We start from the raw sequence: 8,590 nt of genomic DNA on the forward strand, positions 1-8,590 counted from the left end.
TTTCAGGATTTATTTCATACACATGAAGAGGGTGCTGAGATGTCGCACCAGAGGATGTAGAGAGAGATGTGACACATCCAAACAGTATACATAATCATAAAATAAGTCATGATTAGGTAACTTACATTTACATAAAAATACAGCTTAAATCCTGACACCCCCCCTTTTTTTTTGACATCCTGACAGGGAAAAAATTACAAGAAAAAGAAAGTACAGTTTTGTACCTACCATAAATGTAGATGTCCGAACAGGATAGCATCTGCAGTCATAACAAATGGGTTGTCCTGTCGTCAGGCAGCCCTTCGGTCGGCCGGATTCCAAAGTCTGGGTCCGGCTTCGGCTGATGTCGCACTTCACCCGACGTCATCTCTGCTGGTCTTCGGGTATAAAGGCATCAGCCGACGCCATTTTCCTCAGTGTTTCTTGCCCCAGATGCCAGTTGCCCTCTTGGTAAGCTAAATTTTGGATAAATGCCAATGTTTCCAAAAAGTAGAAGGCAAACACAAAAATAACAATGTATGTACATATATACAAACAAATACACCATAAGAGACTCCCCAGCTAGCTATTAGGCGGGTAACTACCCTCGGAGTACCACAGACACGTAGCTGGGTGGGTAATCCTGACTGCAGATGCTATCCTGTTCGGACATCTACATTTATGGTAGGTACAAAACTGTACTATGTCCTTCAAGGATGCATCTGCAGTCATAACAAATGGGTAGAATACCATAGCCAAACTAGGGGAGGAGGAAAAAGAATTATGGTGTAGTTAGGATCCCTTGCAGTACAGCAGTGGCAAACCCTGCTCGGGATCTAGAGTATAGAGGTAAATTATAATGCTTGGCAAATGTATGTACGGAGGTCCAAGTAGCCGCCTCAATAATGTCCTTGGTTGCCACTCCTCGTAAGAAAGATGTGGTAGTGGCTGTAGCCCTTGTAGAATGAGGTCTTATGTTCTGTGGAATTGGTTTTCCGTGGTAGGAGTAACAGAATCTTATGCAATTTCCTATCCATTTGGAGATTGTCTGTTTGGACATTGCTTTTCCTTCCCTTCCTGTTGCATAGGCTACTAAAAGCTGGTCAGTTTTTCTGTCACCTTTGGTTCTGTCCAGGTAGTAGCGTAACTGTCTATGTACATCCAAGGTATGCAGCAGTCTTTCCCCCCTGTTCTGTGGATTGGGAAAGAAGGTAGGTAGGTGGATTGCCTGGTTTAAAGACACTCTGGATACCACCTTAGGCATAAATGTAGGATTAGTTCTCATGGACACCCTATCTTGATGGAAGATTAGGAAGGGTTGTACTGCCATTAAGGCCTGTAGTTCCAAAACCCTCCTTGCTGAAGTAATTGCCAGTAGGAAAGCAGTTTTCCATGATAGGTGTTGAAGATCTGCTGTTGCTGCTAGTTCAAATGGAGGGAGTGTCAATTTTTCTAGCACAAAGTTCAAGTCCCATGCTGGTAATGGTGGTTTCCTAGGAGGTTTTACATTCTTGATCCCTCTGAGGAACTGCCTGAGTAGAGGATGCGAAAAGACAGGTGGATCGAAGCTGTATTCTGCTGAAATAGCTGATGCATGTATCTTGATGGAGGAATAGGACAGGCCTGTATGTAGAAGCTCTGCCAAGTACTCCAGGATGTTAGCAATATCTATGTTCGACACATCTTTTCCTCTTTCAGTACTCCAAATGACAAATCTTTTCCATTTTCCTGCATAGTTCCTTCTTGTTGAAGGTCTGCGGGCTTCAAGGATAATGTTTTTAACCCTTTGGGATAGGTCTGGGTTAGTTGCTGCTATGTGATGTTCCAGGCAGTCAGTTGCAAGGTTTTTAGGTTTGGGTGCATGATGTTGTAGTTGTTCTGAGTTAACATCAAAGGCATCAGGGTATTGACCACATTCTCCCTGAGACATGCTCCTCAGCAATGGATACCAGTGTTGTCTTGGCCAATTCGAGCTATCAGGATTATCCTTGGGCGTTCCTCTTTGATTTTCAGTAGTACCTTGTGCATCAAAGGAAGAGGTGGAAATGCATATGCTGTCAGGCCTTTCCAACTGAGGGATAGAGAGTCCACCTTCCATGCAAGTGGGTGGTATGTCCTTGTGCAGAATTTTTGAGCTGGTGAAAGAGAGGGGATGCGAATAGGTCTATTTGTGGCATTCCCCATTTCTTTGTGATGGCCATGAAGATGTCCGGGTGTAGCATCCATTCGTGAGCATCCGAGGTGGTTCTGCTTAACATGTCTGCTAGGGTGTTTTCTTTTCCCGCACAAATATTGCCTGTAACTGGATGTTGTAGCTCAGAGCCATATTCCAAAGGTCCAGAGTCATTCTGCATAAGGGGTATGAATGAGTGCCTCCCTGTTTGTTGATGTACCACATGACTGTGGTGTTGTCTGTCCTTATCATTAAATGGCCTTCTTTGAGGAATGGTCTGAATTTCTGGATTGCTAGTTTTACTGCCAGCATTTCTTTTGGTTTATGTGCAGGTGCAGCTGGTCTGGAGTCCACAATCCTTGTATGCATTTGTCCAACATGTGCCCCAGCCTAGGTCTGAGGCGTCCGTTGTGATGGTTTGGCTTGCTTGAAAGTTGTGGAAGGGCAAGCCTGGGTTTGACTGGCATGCTTGAGCCCACCATAGGAACTCCTGTTTCAGGCATGGGATTAGTGGGATTTCGGTTTCTAAGCTGTGCCTGTGTTGAGACCATAAATTCTTTAGGTACCACTGTAGCTTTCTCATATGCAGTCTGGCATGTGGGACCAAGATTATGCATGATGCCATGAAGCCCAAGGCCTGCAGTACTTTTCTTGCTGTTAGTTTGTTCTGCTTTGTTAATGCCAAGAAGTAAAGAGGGAGTTGTTTTGTTTTTCTGCAGTTAGGAATGCCATTTGTTTTGCTGTGTCCAATTCCGCACCCAAGAATGTTCTTGTTTGGGATGGTATCAGTCTTGACTTTTGTAAATTGACTGTGTATCCCAGGGCTTGTAGTAAGCAAATGACTCTTTGTAAATCTGTTGTCAGCTTGCTTTTGTTGTCCGCTTGTAACAGGCAGTCATCCAGGTATGGATAAATTTGGATTCCCTGTAGCCTGCAGTGAGCGATTACTGATGCCAGGCATTTTGTGAATACTCTGGGCACAGTAGATAAGCCAAAGGGCAATGCTGAGAATTGATAATGTTCTGATCCTGCAAGAAACCTGAGGTATCTTCTGCAATTTGGTCGTATGGGGACGTGCAGGTATGCCTCCTTGAGATCTAGAGTTACCAGCCAACACTCCTTGCCCAGCATGGGAAGAAGTTGCTGTAGGGTCAGCATTTTGAATTTTGGGACAATGATGTATGTGTTTAAGACGGACAGGTCGAGAATAGGTCTCCAACTTTTCTCTTTTCTTGGTACTAGGAAGAGTCTGGAGTAGACTCCTTTGCCCTGTTCTGTTATTGGTACTCTTTCCACAGCTCTTATCTTTGTTAATTGCGCTATCTGCTTTAGAGCTTCTGTTTTTTGATTTGGAGGTAGGTTTGGCATTCCTCTTTTTACTGGTAAGGTGTGGAAGTGGAACCTGTAGCCTTGGTCTATGGTTTGCAAAATCCACTTGTCTTTTGTGATATAGTGCCAATTTTTCGAAAATAAGGCTAACTTTCCGCCTAAAGGTGCTGTTATTTGCTCCCTGGTAGGCGTGTCAGAGCCAAGTCACTGTGATTGTCCTGTTGCAGTGGCAGTGGTTGTGTCTGTGCCTCGGTTATTGCCTTGCCACTGTAGTCCTCTGTAGGCACCTCCTCTGGATTGATTTCTGCCTCTAGAGCGCCTATTCCTGCCTCTGAGATTTTGAGGAGTCTGGAAAGGACCAATTTTGGCAGGCCAGTTCCTGCTAAACCTTGGGGCTGAACCTGTAAGAAATCCTTAACTGTTTGTACAGATTTTGCCTTCTCTTCCATTTTCTTCATTACTTGCTGAGCAGGTGTACCAAATAGACTGGCCTTATCCATAGGAGCATCTAACAGCTTTGCTTTAACATGATCCGGCAAGACCTGTTCTTTCAACCATGCATGCCTTCTTATCACTGTGCCAGTCATGGCTGATCTAAATGAAGCCTCCAGTGCATCATAGCCACATTTTAAAGAATGGTTACTAACCTGCTGAATGTTATTCACCATTTCTAAAACATATTTCTTATCTAAGGAGTCATATTTCTTATCTAAGGAGTCATCAGTGGACAGCTTCTTAGTTAACTGATCAAGCATAAACTCTTGGTATTGGATCATATGAAACTGACAGTTTAAAGCTCTAGCTGAGAGAGTAGCAGAGGTGTAAACTTTTTCCCCCATCTCTCTAAGGACCTGGATTCCCTTTCAGAAGGAATAGGGTTTTTTGCTGAGGTCGAGGCTACTGCCTTAGGCCCCTGGGATATAGTCTCAGGATCTGCAAGTGGGGCCTTGTATAGGTGGTGATGAGTGTCTGGCACCCTGTAAAATCTATCTGGTTTGGCAGGGGCTGGAGGTAAAGTATCAGGAGCAGTGCAAACATCATTAAATGCATCATCCACAACAGGCAGTACTGGAGGTATAGCTAAGGGCCTATGTTGTGGTAAGTGCAGAAATGTCCTAAGCCTTTTTCTTGAATCTGAGAAATCTTGTCCCTGCCATTGGAATTGTTCTCTCATGGCATGTAAGGTTTCCTCAAAGGAAAATTCCTCTGGTGGAGAGGCAGATGGAATGGATTCCTCAGCATCGGAATCTTCATAAGTAGAAAAAGGAGCCTCTGGCTGATCTGTAATGTCTGAGTCATCCGAAGAATCATCAGATGACACTGGCTCGGGGGGCTCTGCTCTAGGTCTCTTTTCTGGGGGCTGAGAGGCCCTGTCTGGGTGAGATTGGGATCCCCTAATTAAGGATATTAAATCCTCTGCCAGAGTAAGCATTTGTGAACTAGAAGTGGGCCTGTGTGAGGGGGCTTAACAGGCACTGATTTAACAGTTTTGGCTGCTTTAGCCCTGGCAAAGGCCTTAATAGACATGGCTGCAGGAGGCCTAGCAGCACCACGTGCTGGGGTAGAGACATCCAAAGGAATGGTGTCTGATAAATCACTAGGAACCACAGTAGTAGGCAAAACTTCTGAGGCCGATTCAACTAAGGTAGCAGGAGCCTCAGTAGTAGTCATGGATTCGGCTGAAGATTGACCGGTTTTCTCGGTTTCGGCCTAAACAGAGATACTCGCTTGCTTAACCGTGGTTTCGCCGAAACCGCGGACCGCGAGCGTCGGTCTTTTTCTTTGCGTTTTTTAACAATTTGGGTAGTCGGAGGATCCGACGGCATAATGTACGCAAAATCTGAGCCGAAAAACTGTTCAGCAAACTCCAACCGACGCCTAAGCGTTCGTCGGTTGAAGGAAGCACAGGCCGAACAGGCTGCTACGCCGTGGTCTGGGCCTAAGCAAGGCAGGCAGTAAGAGTGGAAATCTTTATGAGGTATTTGTTTCCCACAAGTTAAACAGTTATTGACTTTTTCTGACATCGGCTGAGGCAAGAAAGAGTCCCCAACGGGTACTTAGCTTTTAGAAGTCTTCAAGTAGTATTCGGTAGTAGTAATCTCTGGATCTGACCGACCGGCACTTGCGAACAGCTTCTGCTTGGCGCCGCGCAAGAAAGACTGAGGAAAATGGCGTCGGCTGATGCCTTTATACCCGAAGACCAGCAGAGATGACGTCGGGTGAAGTGCGACATCAGCCGAAGCCGGACCCAGACTTTGGAATCCGGCCAACCGAAGGGCTGCCTGACGTCAGGACAACCCATTTGTTATGACTGCAGATGCATCCTTGAAGGACATCAAGCCCAAGAAAGAAAAATGTCCAAGTATCCCTTGGAATCCACTCTTATTATTAAGAGTTAAAAGTAAATGGAAGAAGAGGGAAACAACTCAGGGAAAAAGGGACGTACCAACGATGGCACTTTAGAATATACTGACAGTAAAGATAAGTGGGCAGAGTAACTATTTATCGAAGGAAAGAGAGAAAATATAGAAAACCCATAGATTATAGCTTGATATTTTTAATAAAATGTACTTAGCTGAGAGCTCTTCGGAAACCCGGCTTTACTGCTACGTGCCAAACGAGATCTGAGGTAACAGGGAGATGGGCATTCTGGGTAGAGACTTAGCTTGAGAGTTTTTTGGCTAACGCGAGCTTGCTACAAGGCTGACTCAGTTCTGAGGACGGAACCAATAACTCAGTGATGAATGGGAAGAAGATTAACAACATTAGATTGTATGTTATGTGTATATCAAACTGCTGGTACAAAAGTGTGTGTGAAAAGGGTTTTTACAGTAATGAGCTTAAAGTTGTATCCACAGTGTACCCTACTGGAAAAGAACAGAAACGTATATAAGCTGTGTAAACGTACAAGTTTTAACAGTAGGAAAGTACAGTTGTGTACCTACCATAAATGTAGATGTTAGAGTGCTCATACAGCTGCAGTCATAACAGATGGGTTATCCTGCAGTCAGGCGGGTCCTCAGTCGGCCGAATTCCAAAGTCTAGATCCGGCGTCGGTTGTGGTCGCTTCTTCCCTGACGTCAGTGCGGCAGGGGTATAAAAGAGCCAGCCGACACCATCTTCTTCAGTTTTTCTTGCCCCAGATGTCAGGTGCCCCCAGAAGGAAGGCAAAACATAAACTTATGTAATCATGCAATATAGAATAATCAAAAAACAGTAGTTTGCAAGCAAATACACCATAAAAAAATACCCCAAATAGGTTGTATGTAAAGGTGTTTGTTATAAGGCCTGTCCTAAGAGAGGATGGAGGGAGGGAAACCTGGACTGCAGCTGTATGAGCACTCTAACATCTACATTCATGGTAGGTACAAAACTGTACTATATTCATCGTGCATACAGCTGCAGTCATAACAGATGGGTAGAATCCCAAAGCTAAGTAGGGGTGGCAGGCACTAAGTGGAACTAGGAGGAGCAAGGATGCCCTGAAAGACAGCTGTGGCAAATCCCGCTCTAGATTTAGAGTAAAGTGGAAGGTGATAGTGTTTGGATAAAGTGTGCACTGAACTCCAAGTGGCTGCTTCCAAAATGTCCTTGGTAGGAACCCCCCTGAGGAAAGCTGCAGAGGTAGCTGTGGCCCTTGTGGAGTGGGATCTGATGTTTGAAGGCACAGCTTACCATGAAATGAGTAACAAAAGCGTATGCAGTGGGCTATCCATTTTGAGATTGTCTGTTTGGAGATAGCCTTTCCTTGAGCACCTGTAGAATAGGACACAAAGAGTTGCTCAGATTTCCAGAATGGCTTTGTCCTGTCCAAATAATAACGGAGTTGTCTGTGAATGTCCAAGGAATGCAGTAGTCTTTCCCCTTTGTTTTGTGGGTTAGGATAAAAGGTAGGTAAGTGGATAGTCTGATTCAAGGCTACACGGGATACTACCTTTGGCATAAAGGTAGGGTTGGTTCATAAGGAAACTCTGTCCTGATGGAAAATGATGAAAGGTTGCACAGCCATGAGGGCCTGTAGTTCCAAAACTCTGTGTGCTGAGGTGATAGCCAGAAGGAAGGCTGTTTTCCATGACAAGTATTGTAGTTCTGTTGAAGCAGCTGGCTCAAATGGAGGAAGGATCAGCTTTTCCAATATGAAGTTGAGGTCCCAAGCAGGGACTGGTGGTTTCCTTGGGGGTTTTATATTCTTAGCCCCTCTGAGGAACTGTCTTAAGAGAGGATGAGAGAATAAAGGAGGATCTGTGTTGTACTGTGCAGAAATGGCTGAAGCATGGATTTTGATGGAGGAGAAGGAAAGTCCACTGTTTAACATCTCAGCTAGGTACTCTAAAATTTGAGGTAAATTTATTACCCAAGGATTCTGGCCCTTTTTCTGATTCCAGGCACAAAACCGTTTCCATTTGGCGGAGTAGGCTTTTCTAGTAGAAGGTCTTCTGGCCTCCAAGATGACATCCTGCACCTCCTTGGAGAGGAGGGTCTGTTGGGAAATCAAGGGATTCTCCATGCAGCTAGATTTAGGGTTTTGAGCTGGCTGTGAAGAGTTTTGAAGTTGTGCTGGGACAACAGAAGAGGCACTAGAGGTAGGATCCATGGTGGGGAATGCGTCAGGCTCTTCAGGAGTGGATACCAGTGTTGTCTTGGCCAGTCTGGAGCAATGAGAATCATTTTTGGCCTCTCTGCTCTGGCTTTTAATAGAACTTTGGGCAGCAGAGGGAGAGGCAGAAAGGCACAGAATGTCAATGTTGTCCAATTGAAAGAAAGTGCGCCCACTTTCCAGGCCTGTGGATGATAGGTCCTTGAGCAAAATTTTTTCAATTGGTAATTTCTGTGGGTAGCAAAGAGATCTATGTCTGGCTGTCCCCATGCCTGAGTTATCTTTGCGAAAACTTGAGGATGCAACTTCCATTCGTGTGGATGTCATGTTTCTGCTTAGGCTGTCTGCCAGTGTGTTTTCCTTCCCTGGCAGGAATTGTGCCTGAAGTTGGATTTGCAATTCCAGAGCTGTGTTCCAAAGGGTCATGGCTAGTCTGCAAAGGGGGTATGAATGAGTCACCCCCCCGTTTATGTACCACATCACTGTGGTGTTGTCTGTCCTTATCAATAGCT

This window comes from Protopterus annectens, chromosome 13.part0, assembly GCF_019279795.1.
Source record: "Protopterus annectens isolate FY-2018-M chromosome 13.part0, PAN1.0, whole genome shotgun sequence".
In the NCBI taxonomy this organism is placed as follows: Eukaryota; Metazoa; Chordata; order Ceratodontiformes; family Protopteridae; genus Protopterus; species Protopterus annectens.